The 17,911-nt window shown below is 41.9% G+C and overlaps 1 protein-coding gene across 3 annotated transcripts in view; it reads left to right on the top strand.

The window, feature by feature from the left end:
• map3k7 (mitogen-activated protein kinase kinase kinase 7) overlaps positions 1-1,284 on the top strand; it is a 16,013-nt gene extending 14,729 nt beyond the window's left edge. For all 3 annotated transcript variants that reach the window (XM_068708548.1, XM_068708546.1, XM_068708547.1), the window contains one exon: positions 1-1,284. This exon is cut by the window's left edge and continues 492 nt beyond it. The gene's annotated coding sequence lies outside the window, so the exon portion shown is untranslated.
• The last annotated feature ends 16,627 nt before the right edge of the window (positions 1,285-17,911 follow it).

Genomic DNA, 17,911 nt, shown 5'->3' with positions numbered 1-17,911 from the left:
CGCTCCGGGGGGTTGGACCTTTCCCTTCAGCGACCGAGCCCCCCCCCCCCCCCCCCCCTCCCCTCTCGGGTGCGACGGCGGGCCGGCGAGTGCGGGTCGTGTGTGTTCCTACATGTTTGCTCTCAGGGCCCTCTGGGCTGCCCGGTCGGTGTGCATCCTCGCCTCAGCAGCCGGCGGCCACACCGTCCTCCAGAATGTGAAAACAAGGCTTTTTCGGGGTGGAAAAAAGAAGAAAAAAACAGTGTGAATCATATGCAAGAATCTTTGGAGATCGGTGAGGTATGTTTGGAACCTGTTCTGCAGCGCGTGTGCGTGGAATCCCTGTTATGCAAACCACACACCCCTTAAATCAACTTATTTATGTCTCCCCTTTTTTTCTAATTGTGAGTATGAGCCCTTTCCCACAGACCGCCGTACCCGTCAACTTCTTCGAGATGTCATCGTTTCAGAGAGAGGGGAGTTCTTGCTGTCAGACATCGCAGAAAAGGGAATGGCTGGGGGGGGGGTTAATAATCTGCTCCTCATGCTCTTAAAACAAAAACACACACCTAGCTTCCCGAGCAAACACGGGGAGCTGCCGATTCCCCTTTTTATTTGGACTTCAGTATTGTTTTTTTTGTTTTGTTTTTTGTCTTTTCTATTCAGTAGTTCACTTTGTATGATAGCTCTTGTGTCATTTCTGCGTTACGACATGTTTTATCTGGTCTGGGAATGCCCTTGCGTACAAAAAAATAGAGGAGCCTATAGCTCCCTATACAGTATCTAGTTTGTTTTTAGTTCACATGTTGCCTTAGAAGTTGCCTGCATTTTAAGTGCTTGTTTTATGTGACATTTAGTGGGGATAAAAGCTAAAAAAAAGATATATTTTTAATGTAACGGACAGTGAATGAAATTGTGAGCGAGAAGGATCGATGTCTGATAATGTAAATGCTTCCCACCAGCTTTACATCCAAAACATGACATGTACTCTAAAAAGAATGTGATTTAGTTTTTTCTCATATCCCTCAAGTACTTTTTGCACAATCACTTTTCCTTTTTTCTTCGTCTGGTCATGTACAAATTTTATCTCTCATTTAAGCAATTCTGATTCAAGGGCAAGACTTGACGAGTCTTACTTTTAAAATGTGTTACTGTACAGGAGTGACTCTCCCTCTGTTCACAAAGAATGAATTTACCACGCGCACACCACATGTTCATGAAGTGTTTCCTAAGCCGTTGGGAACCGAGCTACAGTATACCACGGTGAGCAAGGCATTATGAAATAAACTGAATAGTGAAAACGTTTCACTTCTTCCATGTGTGTATGTGTTTGTGTCGGATGCATTCATTTGAAATCATGTTCAAAGTTATGATTTTTTTTTTAGCTTCAAGTTACACCAAAGAACTTTCATTTTGTGTTGATTTTGGCGGCCCCTGTGGTCAAAAGCGGTAGTGTTTCGGAGGGTCAGGGTCCTTTTAGAAAATCTCATTTGACTGCAGCAGGGTCTGACAGTCTGACTCACGCAGTCCTGGTTCTCTCGTGTCTTCCTTCTCTCCGGCGGGCCCAGCAATACGTCCTGGTCCTCCAGCGGTGACGGTGTTGGCTGTCAGCAGGAACCAGCGGAGCAGCGAGGTGAAGAGCCCTGCTCCTGGCTGGAGGAGGAGCAGCTGGGCATTCGGCCCACTTCGGAATCCCGATTCCTTCTGAGTTTGTTTTCTCCACCGTCCTCCGTCCCTCCGATTACAAGGAGAATGCCATGTCATACTTACACTAGACGGATCCTTTCTAGCCATAACCCCTTGCGGTCGTCAATGGAGTGCTGGGATGGCGTAGTTTTGTAGACCAACCCGGAAGTTAGCGTGGCACTGGTTCCGTCGACAAAGAGCCAATGGGATATTTTCTGATGGGAGCTAATGGGAGTTTGCTGATCCGTTGGTGGAGTCGGGGCAGTGCCCCTGGCCTCCTGGTGCTGGGGGTTTGCACTGCCTAAATTTATGTTGCTAACAGCTAAGCTAACTGAAGGCCTCAAGCTCTCCTCCCGGCAAAGTCTCCTGGTGGCGGGGAGGACCGAACAAAAACATAAGTCGTTTATCTCTTATTTTTAATGATATGCAGAACACAAGTGGTTCAGTAAGTGTTGCCAGTTTTCAGCCCAAATCATAACCTTGCCAGCAACCTGTGTAAAACCAGCAAAACCATTGCATGCTGCATAAGCACACAAAGCTTCATATCTGCATCAAATAACAAAATGTTAAATGAATAGGCTATTGCAACCGTTATACATTCTTGCATGTCCATCAAAGGGCAAAGAAGCAGAAATCTTTCACAAGACTCGAACGAGTGCGATTTGTTATCCCGTCAGAGGAGTCATTCGCCGGGATCACCACGGCGCACCAACGTCAGGTATGTGAGGCGCTACTCATTAATATGAAAGGTCATTCGTGTTTGTGTGCACAGTGTGCACGCTACACGCACTGGCGTAAATCCAAGTGCATTTCTGTTGCCTGTGAAGAGAGAGGATGGGTCATTGACTTTGTTAACTTTGTGTGTTTGGGTAAACAGCTGCTATGGATGCGCACTAGGCCCGTTGATCGTTGCGCAATCAGCTGAAGCGGACGCTGATACAAGAAAAACATGTGGTGGAGTTCCCTTCGAAGGTTGCATGGTGCCAGGAAGGCTAATTCGAATAATGCAAGTAAGTTAAGAAACATGATCCAATAATGCAAAAGTAAAGAAACAAAAAGCAAAACAATATGCCTGCGTTCAGAAAACAGCCATGTCTAATTTGCTGTATAACCTAAGATAGCAATGAAAAACCCGTTAAGACATGATATACTGGGAACATTCAAACACGGAGCCCTGTTCAAAGATCTGGTAGCATTCATTGAAGAACTTTGGAATCCTATCAGATCCTTTTATTTGCCGACATTCGGGATACACCAGCTAGACTAGAGCAACTGGTTCACAGGTTGTTGATAGGCTGAAGCCACAGCGTTTTCACACCAACCCATGTGATTGGGTAGATCTTCCCAGTTTGTATGGTTCTTTTGGGCTCGTACAAAAGCTGTAAATCGAACCCTGATACGGACCAAACAACTGAACTGAAAAGGTGGGCCCTGGTCTGCTTTCGAGCGAACTGTGCTGAGGTTTGTTTCTGGTGTGAAAGCAAACTAACCAACCAGATGATATTATGACCGCAGATAAGTGATTTTAGCATTATTTCAAAAGCTAAACTACAAAAAAATCCATCTACTGATCGTGAAAACTGTTCAGAAAGCGATCTTATAATTGTAAAAGTCCATGCAATAACCTGAATGCAAAGCACCATGTATGCACGTCAGCGCTGATGTTCAAAAGCTGAATAAGCTGCTGTGCTGGAATCCGACTGTGTACTTTGTCGGTTTGTTACAAAGTATGGTGGTCTTGGACTTGTGGTCATATAGGGGACGGAAAGGATTACTGTCTTTTCTACATCCTACCTTTCCGAGTCAAGTCCATCAAAGGAGACTGAATAATTCACCCACATGCTTTTTGGATCACCTTTTGTTTGAAGCATCTCATGAAAAGGCTCAATATGGCTGCTAGACGAACCCACTCTCTCCTTCAAGCCGTGGAACAAGAAATGGTTGTGCCGGCATATTTGTGTTCTGGCTTGGATTCGTCCGGGTTTGAGACCAACCTTGTCTATAACCTCCGAGAGGAAAATGCCTGTAAGTACAGAATAAATTGTGACTGAAGGAGATTTGACAAAATGGCCATACCTGTCAAAGGTACGAATTCCCAGGCATAACCGCCAATGTTGACCTGTTGATTGGAACCAACACTCCCAAGATGTTGGAACCTTGGGAGCTCATTAACACGGTCATTAATTTGACCATGGGGATGAGCCATATGCTGTGAGCACAGCGTTGGGATGGGTCATTGATGATCCTTTGCTAGGGAAAAAAAGAAGCTTGGAAGCTGAGTTCCCTTCAGTAGTTGTCAACGGGATTCCTGTGTGTAGGTTGGAAGAAATGCCGAGCAGTATAACCATGATTTCAATGAAAGCCCTACGGAGGAGGAAGAAATGGAGAAGAAACTGGCAGAGCTTTGAGCTGAAGAGGTTGCTGAGCTCAAACGAAGGAGGAGGAAGCAGAGGGAGAAGGTGGAGCAGAGAAGAAGGCGCCAAAGAAGATAGTAGAGTTCAAATGGAACGGGCGGAGGGAGAAGGTGGACGAGTACAAGCTAAAAATGGAAGGAGACAAATCAAACTAGTTGCTGAGGCCAAGGCCAGGGGAGAAAAAGAGAAATCTAAAGCGTTGTAGCCATAATAGATCTTACTACCCCACAAGAGTCCAGGCCATTCGGAAGAGAATACTTTCCATGATAAGAAAGACAACCTCTCCAATGTCCCTGCAAGACAGGTGACCAAACTTTGCTCACTGCATGAGACTGCAGTTTAGCAGGTCTTCCCTAGCAGACCTCTTAAATATCTACAACTTATGAACACAACGGTTACATTTGTAGAGTCCTGCCAAGGTTTGAATCTAAAGAGAGTGTGGAGGAAGCCTGAGGTAGTTTAACATGTGGGACTGAGATGTATTCAGCCTTGCGTCCTTAATTTCTAATTCCTAGAATTGTAATGTCTGTAGTACGGATGCTCCCCCGGAACTCTGTTCTAAATGGGAACCGATAAAACAGTAGTACATACCTGGAGTATCGATGAGGTCCAGAGTTTAAGGTTCTGCTATCGGTACTTTAGAAGTTACGGAGTGAGATCCCCACGCAAAGGGGTCAGTACTGCGTGAGACACACGTCATGGCAGAGAGAAGAAAAAGATCCAAAGTGTGGCTACATTTTACTCCAGTAGATGCTGAGAACTCTCGTTGTCTCAAATGCAATAAAACCCTCACAAGTAAGAGAGGAAACACCAGCAATTATTACATGATTTGGGGAACACGCAGAACATAAATGTGCAGAAATGCAGTTTTCTACTGTTTGTTGAGCAGCCATCAGTCCTCGTCCACTACAGGTAAAGTTACCGATGCCATAGGGAGTTTGATAATAAGAGCTAATAAATGAAAAGCTAGTTGCTCAGCTAATTGTTTAGCTGTGACTGTATTTTATTTAGCTAAAAATGTCATTTATTTCATATATTAATTTATTTGTTGTTGGCATTAAAATAATATAGTCTACAATAGTGAGTTATTTAAACATTGCTGCTGTTGCTTGCATAAGAATAAATGTATTTTCTTTTCACAAAATAATTAAAAAGAACCAATAAGAGTATCGATAAGAGTACTACTATCAATAAAATACGATACGAAACCTAGTCTGTTGTAATAACAATTAGGGGCCCTTATGTAGGAGTAATTTTAGTCATTTCATTTAAGTGTATGCAGAACATAAGTAAGTGTGAGCCTTGTGCTCAGCGTCATGGACAGTATAGGTAGGAACTCACTCAGGTGACAGTTCTAGCTCGACGGTGGAGCACAAATATTGTTTTTTGATCGCCATGCTGGGTGAACGCTGTGTTGTTGTAATGGTGAAAAGTCTGGCTGTCTGGGGATTTAAGGACAGTCATTACGGTTCTGACGTGTTACTCAATAAAAAACGTGAACGTGAGCATCGACTGTTCCATCAAAGACAAAGAAGCAGAAGTTAGACTCCGTTATTTCACTAGACACGACTAAGCGTGTTGATTAGCCTGTCAATGCAACACCTCAGTGCCTTTAAGTTTAGCCTTAGCCGCTACAGGCGGATAACGTTAACTGGAGGCCGACGCCACACGTAATGATAATAAAATAGCAGAGTTACTTTCACCAGCTCTCAGCAGCAGTTGAATTTTGGTTGTATTTTCCTTATACTTGCCCTGCTATTAGTCAGTTTTTTCTTTTTGTTTTTAATAACCAATGACAAATTTAGATTGTATGGATACAGTCTTAGAGGTGAAATGCTCCCCCCTATTCGTTCGGAGCATGTGGCCACATCTTCCACGTTGCTGAAATGCTGATACAGTTCACCTGCAGAAATGTTCCCCCGCTGGAGACAGCTAAGCAAACTCCATCTGCTAATGAAGACCATGAGGTACAGTTGAAAGTCCTGGGAAAAGCTAGTAAGTGTACTTTGAGTTGAGATTATACAGTTATTTTATTATTTCTTTTTTTTTAAAGGGTTTGGACAAAAAACTCTGGACGCAAGGTCCACTTTCGACTGCATCTTTTAGTTTTCCTCCGTGGGTGGAGTTTGCTCAGTTGTCATGGAGTTCTCTCAGTTGTTCAGGCTGCTGTTGTGGAACAAATCAACAAAAAAAAAGGCCAATAAATATAGTTTTAAAATAAGTTTAAGTGTGGAACATAATTACTTTTGACTCTAGGCTTTTACAGGCTGTGTTGATATTGTTCCCTGACTGGACTGTATTTCATCAGCTGAATGCCACATTACCGACACCTTCTAGGGTCACGTCAACAGTAATTTCAAATAGTCCGTTGTGTACAGATAGTTCCAATAAAGGGACATTTTCATGCTATTATAGATAATAGTGTGCTTTCAACTTTGTGTCAATAGTTTGTGTTTGGTTATTTCCTGCTTCAATAGGACAAGGCTCTACCTGTGCACAAATCCAGCTCCATGTAGAAATGGTCATCTCACTTTGGTGCTCAAACGGAACGATCGATCTACTCAGCAAAAACCATCCGACACACTGGTTCTAGTGTTTGAGATGTGAGGATTTGTTGCTTGGATCTGTTTTGTATAATTGCAAACAGTGGTGTAACAGGGGTCGACGTTAAAGCTTTCTAGTCGTCGACCCCTGATAACGCTGCATTGTGAACAACAGATCTGTGTTGAAATCGGCCAGGAAGAGAACTAATAACGATAACGGCAGCACTGGCGTGTCATTCAGCTATGATGCGCTCATGCTAGATTCAGTAAAGATGAGTATTGGGAGAAAGTAAATTATAACGTTATCATGTTGTGTTCAAATATATTCTTGTACAATGTAGTTTTTTAGAGAGAAGCTTGGACAAATACACTTGTTTGAAGGTGTTATCACAGCAATATAAAATATATATATATATTATCAAGGGAATTATGACCCCTTTAACTTCCTAAAAAAAGCTTATAATACATCAATAAAACTACTAATGGCAAGCTGATTGTGAATCCCAAAAAATACAATCTTTATACATCCTAATCGCTGACTTCAGAGCGGTTGAAATGTTGTACACCTGCTGCTAAAACAAAAGAAAAACAATTTCTATTGGCCGAGATGGCTCATCGTCGATTGGCAATCTGTATCGGCGGCATAAAAAAAAAAAAGTGATTGGAAGTCGAAAAGTTATATTTGCTCTCGTTTTTTTTTTCTGATGTGATCCGTGACTCAAAACTACGATACGATCCGAAGCGTTAGTTTTGTGATCCATTGCATCCCCTAATTGCAAATGAATGTAGGATAGTTTTTTGGACTGCTGGATCAGACAAAACAATACATATGAATTGAATACCCAGATACTTTTGACTATTTACTGTATATACCCCAAAAGCGGTGTGTACCCAATTAGACGTGTGTCCCATTTGCTTTTGAGATGATTAAATGTGCCCACAAGGGTTAACAGCTAAAACACAGAAACATAACACGTGCATCTGGAGGCCATGCAGTACAACTCTACCTGTCCCTGTCGCAGTGTCTCCGTCCAGCCAGCAGGTGGTGCTGAACATCCAATCTTTGTCTTTGAGAGACGCTGCGGAGCTGTTTTTCCGCAGACAAAGAACCGTGCACCTTCAGCGTATCAATGGCTGGGATCAAAGTGAATCTTTATTATGTCATGCCCAACCTACTTCATTGATTGTGCGAACAGCCTCTCCTTTTGAATTGAGCTGATTTTGATCTAATAAAGCGACGGGTTCAGTTGCATAAGCAACCTTTTGATAGAAAAGGACCCTAAACGTGACCTGTTTGTCTGTTTTTTCACAGTCAGAGAGCTCGGGCTTCTGGTTCACATGTCGGCCTTGACAATCATCTCAGCGTTGTGCTGACAAAGGCCCCTGTCTCCGTTAGCCGTCTGTGTTTTGAAGTCGATCGCTAAATGGGGAACAATGAGTCATTTCATTGTGGAGGAATGATGTCATCTTCCTTCTCCAGCCAGGTATTGTGCTTGTGCTCCTGCTCGCCCCTCGCTGAACTGGTGGAAAGGAGGACGGCGTATTGCTGCCAGCCTCGTCCTGTGCTCTTTTGTTCTCAGAGGGACGTGCAAGTGTTAGGTCCCACTATGGGCTGGTTTTAGGAAATCAAAGGGGGGGGGGGGGGGGTGTAAGACCGTTTAGTGCGTGTGGCCCGAGGAAGGAAGGCTACTTCCTATTTACGGTGGGCTTGACCGCAAGCTTTTTTTTATTTTCAACAGGGACAGATGAAAACCCACCGTCACATTTCTAAGACTTCTTAGAGCTCGCTTCTTTAAATTCCTGTATGTAGGGCTGGGTGATGCTTTTGAATTATTCCTACACCGCTGTCAAAACAATACCCAAGTTTTTTTGCGAGGAAGCCAAAGTTGTTAAATGTCGAAAAACTAAAAGCATAAAAATACCAGAAATAAATAATAATAAAAACACTCTCAAATGTAACCTGTAATGTAATCTGGTACTGTATGACCAAATAATACACCCAGGTCAGTTTTTGATACTGCAGACGTATTTTGGCCAGCACTGAAAAAGTTTTCGAGATTCAACACCTGCTTTTAGTGCGTTTACTCAAAGGCACTTCAGCAGCGCTGGTTCAAGCGCATTAATGACGGTGTGAGGCTGTAACGTCATCCATCTTCCCACTTTTGGCAAAAAGGGGAAGTTGATGTTGCTCTTGAGAACCTGTGTGTGTGTGTGTGCTTTAGATTGTATCTATGGCATGGTAGCCATGGAAACTGGATGACATAAATAGGCTAGCGCTGGCAAAGAGAGAGAATGAGAGAGAGAGAGATGTTGCAGTTTTTAATAATGGACAGAATTTGGGTCATAACGTCTTGCATGTTGGTCTATAAATTGCGCCGTGTGCCAGTTAGGATTCCATTAATCTGCAGGAATCCCCCGGTCGGTCCTCCAAAGTGGCCGGGGGCGTCTGTGTGAGAACTCGAACGAGGCCTCCTCTGCCGAGTCAAGGCCGCTAGAGGAGCACAGAGACCCCCACGTTCTTTGTTTACTCCACTTCATGCATTATGTAATTACGTGCTGCATTTTAGCTACAGTAGCGGGCGGCAGAATGCTAATTGGGATTGTGAATTAACAGCACTGCGCTCCGTCATTCTTCATTCATAATTTCACCGCAGGTCTATTTAGAGGGGCACTAATGAGGAGGAGGGGAGGGAGAGTTTGAGCGGGCTGCTCCTTTTCTGATGCTAAATTTGTTTTGCTGTGATTTTTTTTTTTATTGACTTGCAGTATCAGCAGTCCGGAGAGAGGCGTGAATTAACGCTCTTGAGATTCGTCGGTAGCAGAAGGTGAGACGGACCGGGGCTCTCTGTGCAAGCCTACTGGAGGACACCAAGGAACGACTCGTTGATTGAATTTCCACGCCACACACTGTGTGGAGGGCGACAAGGGGCCCTCCACCCACTCACCAAGGCACAGACTCAAAACCTGTTAGTCACGGAATGAAATGGCCATCGGCAAAACTCCCTTACGCTTACGAACTGCAGTGGAAAAACATTAGAAACCACTTAAATGTCTGAAAATGTCGGTTCCGTGGAGGTCCTGTATTGAAGCACTTAAAGAAGTTAAAGTGGCAGTTGAAACAAAGGCACTGCGATAATAGAAGTGGCAGATTTATTAAAGAGTAACGTATTAGTGGGCAACACAGCGGTTGTATGACATCTTAGGAAAGGTCATTACTAATTTTTTGTGTGTTCTCCTGCGAATGTCCAGCAACACGTGTCAATTTTAACTTGAGACATGCACACAGTCTTTTCAAAATAAACTTCCGTCTTCGTAGGAAACAACTTGGCTCGGTCTGGTACTCGAGGGACACAAACAGCGGTCTCCATGGTGAAAGTCTGCTGTTTTTTAGACCACACCCATCCACCTCGAACCTCATCCCTGCAAGGACTTTACCTTTACCATGCTAGTAATAGCTTAGGATAGCAATTAAGTCAAATTGTTGCCATGAAATTATTAGTCTTATCTGTACCAGAATTAGTTCCATCAATATATTCTAGATAATTACCATATTTACAGGAGGCCACTTTGAACAAATCAAACTGCTGTAATGTTTTCATCAAACATGTAATAGAATAACATTACATACATGATATTAACAGCAGTGAACATTCAAAATATAATTTTCCACAAAACTTGTAAATGTAAACATTACTTAAATCTAGGCATCGCTACCTTTATCACTAAATGACAGTTCAACCGTTAGTTTGAGCAGTAAACAATCATACTTATGAAATGATTTAATTAAATATATAATGGAACTACAATTAAATGTATCATTAACAACAATGAGTTGTTTTTTTCGCAGAAAATAGTCAATTATCATTACATTATCTTTACTACCTTTACTATAAAAGGACAATTAAACTGTTTGGTATATTTTTAGGAAATCATTTGCCCATTCATAATTCCTCTGAAACTATATGTAAAAAAAAAATATGCCTCATCAATCCTCACGTATTTCATTGCGATATTGTGACTCGAAATGTGCTCCGCCGAACCGTTCGAGCAGACTATGAACGAATTGACGAGTTGTATTATTACCTTAATGTTAACTGTGATGTGCCGAACAGCTGACCGCAGCAGACGGCGCTGCCTTCCTCATGCTGGAGAGCGCAGCGTGAGTGAGAGGTGAGGCGTCACGGTGAGATGAAAATCTCCTTCCCAGACGCCCCTCGGGTTCAGGATATAAAGGGCGGGAAGTGATGAGAGCCCATCGTATCGCCGCATCAGCAAGTTCCTCACACCTCCTGTAGCCACATTTTTTTTTCTCTTACAAGCAAGAGTGTGTGTCAACTAGATTTGTATTCATGGCGGGGGAAGCCTCTGTAGCTGTATCGATGTGCTATGATATGACTGACATCCTCCGCTGAGGCCTTTTATTACCGCAGGGTTTAAAGCGCTTCACACCGCAGCATCTTTTCAGCAGCAGGTGAAAAGCAGTTCAGACCAGTAACAGGCCGTTTTTTCTTCTTGCCGTGTAAACACAGAGCCTGCATCAACCCTCACAGTTTCTTTCCCCAAGCAAAGGTCTGGGGAGAAAGAAAAAAAAAAAGCACAAACAAACAGTGAAATGTCAAGAAGGCTGTTTATTTACTGGCTGGTTCGGCTTCGAGGTTTGCAGGTCTGGAGGCGTAATAAGTGCATTCTGTTTGTATAATAACAGGCCCCGTTCACACTGCCAGCTTTGATGTGTCAGCGCTCGATTCTGATCAACTGCAAGGATCAGATGTTTTCAAAGAATTGCTTCTTTTTTTTTTTTTTTTTTCGACACCTTAATACCAAGGGAATCACACACAGGATGCTAACGTACAGGGACGGAGATGAAATAATTCCACGTGTTAACGTCACATTGGTGTGGAATAAAGGTTATGTATATAGTGATGGGATTTCTCTTTTTTCATTTCATGTTGTTTTATTAAGACGAACAAAAATAACAAAATTGAAAACCGAATACCAACCCGGCGAACGAAAAGTCGAATATTTGTGTACAGCCAAAGAAGACTCACACCTCTAATGTCACCTGCAATGTGATTGAGCCAATGCATGTGTTATCATTAGAAAAATATAAAAGCATCATTGTGCATGAAAATATGAATGTACTCAAGGTAACATGAATATAGACAACTATAACTTAGTTTCCTGTGAAGAATGAAGTTTATTTTGAAAGATGTATGGATGTAACGAGCAGAAACGAGTTGTTGCTTGACATTTGTAGGCGAAGGCACGAAAAATTAGGAAAAACATTTGCTTTACTCTTGTAAAGCAGCAATGTATCCTTGTTTTTTTTAGACAAAGTAGATTTTAAAACTTTATTAAAAGTGTATTGATTCTTAGTCGAATGCACTGCTTCAATCTGGGAACTCATTTATTTGTTTTGGCTCTTTTTGGCCACTTGAGGGCAGTGCAACAAGCCGTAAACCCAACATTGACATATATCACCTTCTAAATGTGTCAGCAAACATTTTCCCTGTTTACACATCCAACGGACACAGAGCGACATCAGCATTCATTGCGAGTCATGTTTGTGTGCACATGTTCAATGTCCAATATTTACTCTCCCTTCTAGCTGCTAAAAGCTTCACTTTGTTCACCAGTTAGTCGCTAACTGTGTCCGTCTGCTGTTTGGAGTTTTTAAGCCCAAAAAAACAAAATGATCGTGAGCTGAAAGAGGCGAAAAAGCTCCATGGACCCGAGGAAATTGAGTTGGTGATAAATCTCTGTGTTCGTCACTACAAGTGAAACATTTCATATTACACATAGATATTTGATCTTCGTTTATATTTTTAAAAAATATATAGATTTAAGAAATAATAGGTTTTTTTGTTTGTTTGTTTGTTTTTTACAAAAAATGGGGAAAAAAGAATCTCCTTGCCAGTAGTTTGGATTCAGCCTTTTGTAAAATCTGTTAAATGTAATAAAAAAAATGTAATAGCGCTGTAGTCATATTCAGGAGGATGTGCACAATCGATGCTGTGTGTGTGTGTGTGTGTGTGTGTGTGTGTGTGTGTGTGTGTGTGTGTGTGTGTGTGAGTGAGAGTGAGAGTGAGAGTGTGAGTGAGAGTGAGAGAGAGAGGGGGAGACAGAGAGAGAGAGAGAGAGAGATGGAGAGTGCCGAAGAGCGAGTTTTGGAGTGGGACAGCGCGACAGCCTGTTATTACGGCCCATGTGACTGACAGCGTGTGGGCGAGAAGGTAATTGCTGAAGTATGCCTGCGGTGACGAAGGGCCTTCAGGGGAGCGGATGTTCAGCAGACTGAGGCACGCAGAGCGCACAGAGAGGCACGGCGAGCGCAGAACTGATGACTCATCCCCCTCACACCCGATTCACTCCCGTTCTGTTTACTTGGCTCAACTGCACGGCCTGTGCCAGAGAGAGGTGACAGACAGGGAACTGTCGCTCCGACGATTGGGCCGACTTAAAGGATTTCACCTGTTTAGACTTTCTGGACAAGCGGCTTAGTTGGATCCAGGTCCACTTCCCATGTAAACAGCCGCCTGAGGCTGGCAGACCGTAAGCCTCTGTTTACCAGACTGAGCGGGAGAGTCAGACACAGGTCTAAATTTACTGAGTGCACTCCCGACCATGGAGGTGCTGCAGGGGTTGGGGATTATATTGCTAGACATCATGTCTTTCTATTTGTTACATTTTATTCATTTGAATGTGTTAGGTTTAAAAAAATAGGAAATGTGTATAATACGATGCATCTGTAATATTTCCATTTGCTGGAATGACGCAGCTTTAAAACCATTTCTCTTTAAACATAATATAGCTTCAATGCTGCTGATAACATGTAATGCCATTTGTCATACACAGCCTCTAGTTCTGATAGTGAAGCCAAAGCAGAAGTGTCTTGAACCTGTATTCTCTCTGCTGACCGGTTACAAAAAGAAGTCAGATTGTATAGAAGTCTATGAGAAAATGACTCTACCTCCCACTTGATATATTACCAGTAAACTTTGTAAACATGAGTTTATGGTCTCAATCTTTAGTTTCAAGTCTTCTTTAAAAAAGCATAATGTTCATTTATGATCCATTTAGAGTCAATAGACAAATCAGGGTATGCTTTAGGGCATGGCTACCTTGTGATTGACAGGTTGCTACGATCAGGGACGTGCAGTCAGGGGAGGCAGGTGAGGCCGAGCCTCACCTGTCATCATGACAAGTAAAAAACAAATAATGCTAAAATAAAATAAATATTCTCTACTGATCTGTGCTATAAATGTAATTTCTGTATGATTCCAATCATTTCAAGCATTTTTATAATCAAAATCGCTGAATTAGCGCATGTGCTGTTCAAACAGAGGAGACACGTGAGGTGAGGCAGCGACGAGCTGTGCCTCACCTCAGACTGTGAATCCCTCACTAACTGGGTTGAAATATGTACCTTACCTATGTGTGTGTAAAGAATGCTGATATGAAATATGAAAACCACCAGTAGTCAATGTGCAAGCTGCCAATTGAATGTTGATTTAAGCTTCTCTATTGGGTTCATATATTTGTAAATCTGACTTATGTAGTGTCAGTGCCTCACCAGCCACGAACCTCACTGCACGTCACTGGCTACCATCCCCAGTTTGCAAAAAAATTATGAAAGATGGCGACGGCCAAAATCCAAGATTGTGGATGGCCAAAATGCTGAACTCGAGGCTTCAAAACCGCAGTCAACAAACCAAATGGCGCCGAATATGTCTACTTCCTTTATACCGTCTTTGGTCATGCAATGCAAAAAAAAAAATTGGGGACTATTCTTGGAGACCCACATAGATCTCTAGATCATTTTTAGGGGGGACAGTGGATAATATCCTGAACAAATGAAACCCAAACTATCAGCATGGCTTTCTTTCTTTTTTTTGCACTGTCACTTTATGATACCAAACTCTGTGGTATTTGCAGGATGTGCATGAGCCGGATTTAAGGGGCGTTGGCTCGCCTGTCAACAGTCAGATCAGCGTCTGCCTCTCAAAAAACACTTGTAGCTTGACATTAATCTCCACCTTTTCACATGATCTATCCGTTTGTTTGGATTCGCTCGGTTTCCCTCCCCGAGGGTCAAAGCGCGAGCTCAGACTCACAGAGGGTAAACAGCGCCCGCCCTCCTCTCTGGGCCGTTGCACTTCTGGTTTGTTAAAAACCCCAAAACTATGATTTGCCGTTGCCTTATGTGCCAAGGAACTGGCGCTCCGCCTATATGAACTCTGCAACTCGCCCCGACTTCGCCGCCCACGTTCATCATGCGTGTCACGCACGCGCACACTCGCACAAAACGATGACAACCTGTCATCCGCGGAGGTTCAGGCGTTTTACCTTTTTCATCTCTGCAAACCAGCCCGACCTGTCAGATGGAACCGGTGGTAAGCCGGAGGCAGGGATTGACCCCACGGTTCTCTCCACTAAGCCAGCCAAACAGTAGTTCCTCAGAGAACACACACACACACACACACACACACACACACACACACACTGGGAGGTGGGCTTTACTGCAGCATTCCAATAGTTTCTTTCTGTTAACCTCTCTGACTCTGTCAAACCCAGCAGTGGGTTCATTGTTACAATGTACAGTAAGTTGTGCACTCAAGCATTTCAAAATCGTACTTCAGTTTGGAGAGTATCCAAGAATGCCAAAAGTCTAAAATGATGCATAAAACATAGAATAATCCCATTTGAGTGACTGGTGTAACCAAAAAAAACACAAAAAAAACATTCAGGATTCAAAGCTTTACTGTCTGTAGTGAATGACCAAGGCTTTGTCTTTCACTCAAAGATTTGAAAAAAAGGGCTAAATGTGTTCATTTGATGGATTGATGCAGCCATAAAAACACAGTTCTGTGTTTGAATATATATATATATATATATATATATATATATATATATATATATATATATATATATATATATATATATATATATAAGTTAGGAAGATTTAAAATGACAAAATAAAAATAAATCAAGCAAAGGAATAAAGAGACAAGAATACACATTGCTTTATGAATTTCCTTTTTACTTTTGCATTTACTGCACTGTGATTAAACGAAAACATTTTGAAATTACTCGAATATTCTATTCACACAAACATAGTGATTTCGCAACAGCTGCAATGTGCAAAGTTAACTCTAAAAAACTTCACAGTGCATGGGCAATGCAATCCTCTGTATTATATATTACATATAACATTATCAGTGCATCACAATATTGTCTGTGTTCCTCTTTTAATTTTATCTACTTTCAAAATAAAATGGCCACTTATAAGAACAAGAGTTAACGATTGTAATTTTGGTGTTGCATATTGAAACTGTTTGAATGCATACATGTACCTACATGTAAGATAATTGCATGTGAAATGTTGTGATAAATGCACGTTTTAGGTTTTTTTTGTGAGAGAAAAACCCTTAAGTCTGAAAAAGCTTAGTATAAGTATCATAAAATGTCAGTGACATGTTGGAACAGAGAGATACAAAAAAATGTTTTCAACACTATGGGAAAATGTATTTTTCTAATTTAAAGCTCCTGATGGAGAATGTTGAAAAAGGAGAAGACAGACCGAAGACGTAGGTAGAAGGAAACTAAACTAAAAATAACTGCAATAACTTCTTTTTCAAGATATGCATTAGAAATACAATGAAAAAAAGGACACAATTTAAGAGGAAATATATATAAATATATATACATACATATATGCACATATAAATATATATATATACAAATATACTGTATGTATGTATATATATATATATATATATATATATATATATATATATAAATATGCACATATACATCATTACATACAATAACTTGTTTTTTCGTATTAAAATTACAATGCCTCTCGCGTCATGCATTTGCATGTTTACTAGTAACAGTAAAAGCATCATTATTCCAGATGCAGAAATGCAATAAAGACTATAGAAAACAGTTTAAATCTGAGTTCAAGAGGTTAAATGTATGAATGTCTGTCATGTGTGTGCATGCATATGTGTATTTGTTAGTGTGTTTTCTTGCATATGTGACATTGTGTTTGTTTACATCTATGTAGTTTTTTCCCGAGGAACGAGGAGCTGAGCTGTAACCTGAGTCTGATACGTCGGTCTGTTATGAATGGCGGTTAGATCGCCCCCCGAGGCACCGTCGGGCTCGCAGTAATTGATGTAATCAAAGGCATTTTAGCTTGGGGTCACACGCCAGCTCGCTGGCTGACAACAACTCTGCATTTACGTCTTTGTGGACTCTCATGCCTGGACTTGCCGCTTCCCTTAGCCAGCGGATTCGTGGAAGTTCTCTTTTGGCTGGCGGGATTCTATCTGCATGACCGCAAACCCCGATGAATCACTTGGAAATGAGTCATCCTCGCTCTCGAAGTGATGACTCTTTGACCGACGTGCATCTTGTTCTGAGCAGGGCTTCTTTTTTCTTTTTTTGCTTGGAACGCTTTTCCTATGAGTCACCGCTTTGAGAAGGTGCAGGATTATACATGTGCCTGTTATGCTCACGGAGCAAATTTACAGAATGGCGCAGGATACAAAAGGTGCTGCTGTTATTGAATGAAAAGCTTCATGAAATCCCCAAATTGTTGAGTAAATAAAATGAATTACTAAAAACCTCCCGTACAGTGTAATCCCACAATGTGTTGCAAATGGCTCTCATGGGCTCTTTTAATAATGAGCCTTCTCTGTGCAAACAGGAAGCTGAATACAGCTGCAGGTTTATGTGTGTGTGTGTGTGTGTGTGTGTGTGTGTGTGTGTGTGTGTGTGCAAATTAGATCATGCTTCATCCAATTCCTCCTAAATAGCGGTATCTGATTAATCTGACATTGTCACTCAACTACGTCGCCAGTATCCAAGAGTCGTAAGTCTGCACAGGCTGTTCTCATACGCTGCCGGTAGCTCCACCTTCCAAAAGTAATGCACTGTAATTCGTATACAACCCACGTAATCTGGGGAGGAGTTTGGGTTTGGTGGGTGGGTCTAAAAACACCGGACTTTCACCCAGGAGAACGCTGTTGGTGTCTTGTGTGAAACCAAAAGTCAATGTTGATCTATTTGTCATGCAACTTCCGTATACATTTCCGTGGTTATCGTAACCCAAATGTTCACTCATTTGTCACGTAACTTCTGTACTTAAGTGACGGCGGTTCTGAAGTTATTATAACCCAAACGTTGACTTGTCACGTGACTTCCATGCTTAAGTAAGGCCACTTTCGCAATTATTTTAACCACAACGGTGACTTATTTGTCACATAACTTCCGTACTTAAGT

This window comes from Cebidichthys violaceus, unplaced genomic scaffold (assembly GCF_023349555.1).
Source record: "Cebidichthys violaceus isolate CVI_PGR_0920_01 unplaced genomic scaffold, fCebVio1.0.p SCAF_14, whole genome shotgun sequence".
In the NCBI taxonomy this organism is placed as follows: Eukaryota; Metazoa; Chordata; class Actinopteri; order Perciformes; family Stichaeidae; genus Cebidichthys; species Cebidichthys violaceus.
The sequence above is the reverse complement of the archived record's forward strand: the minus strand, read 5'-3'. Positions and strand labels throughout refer to the sequence as shown.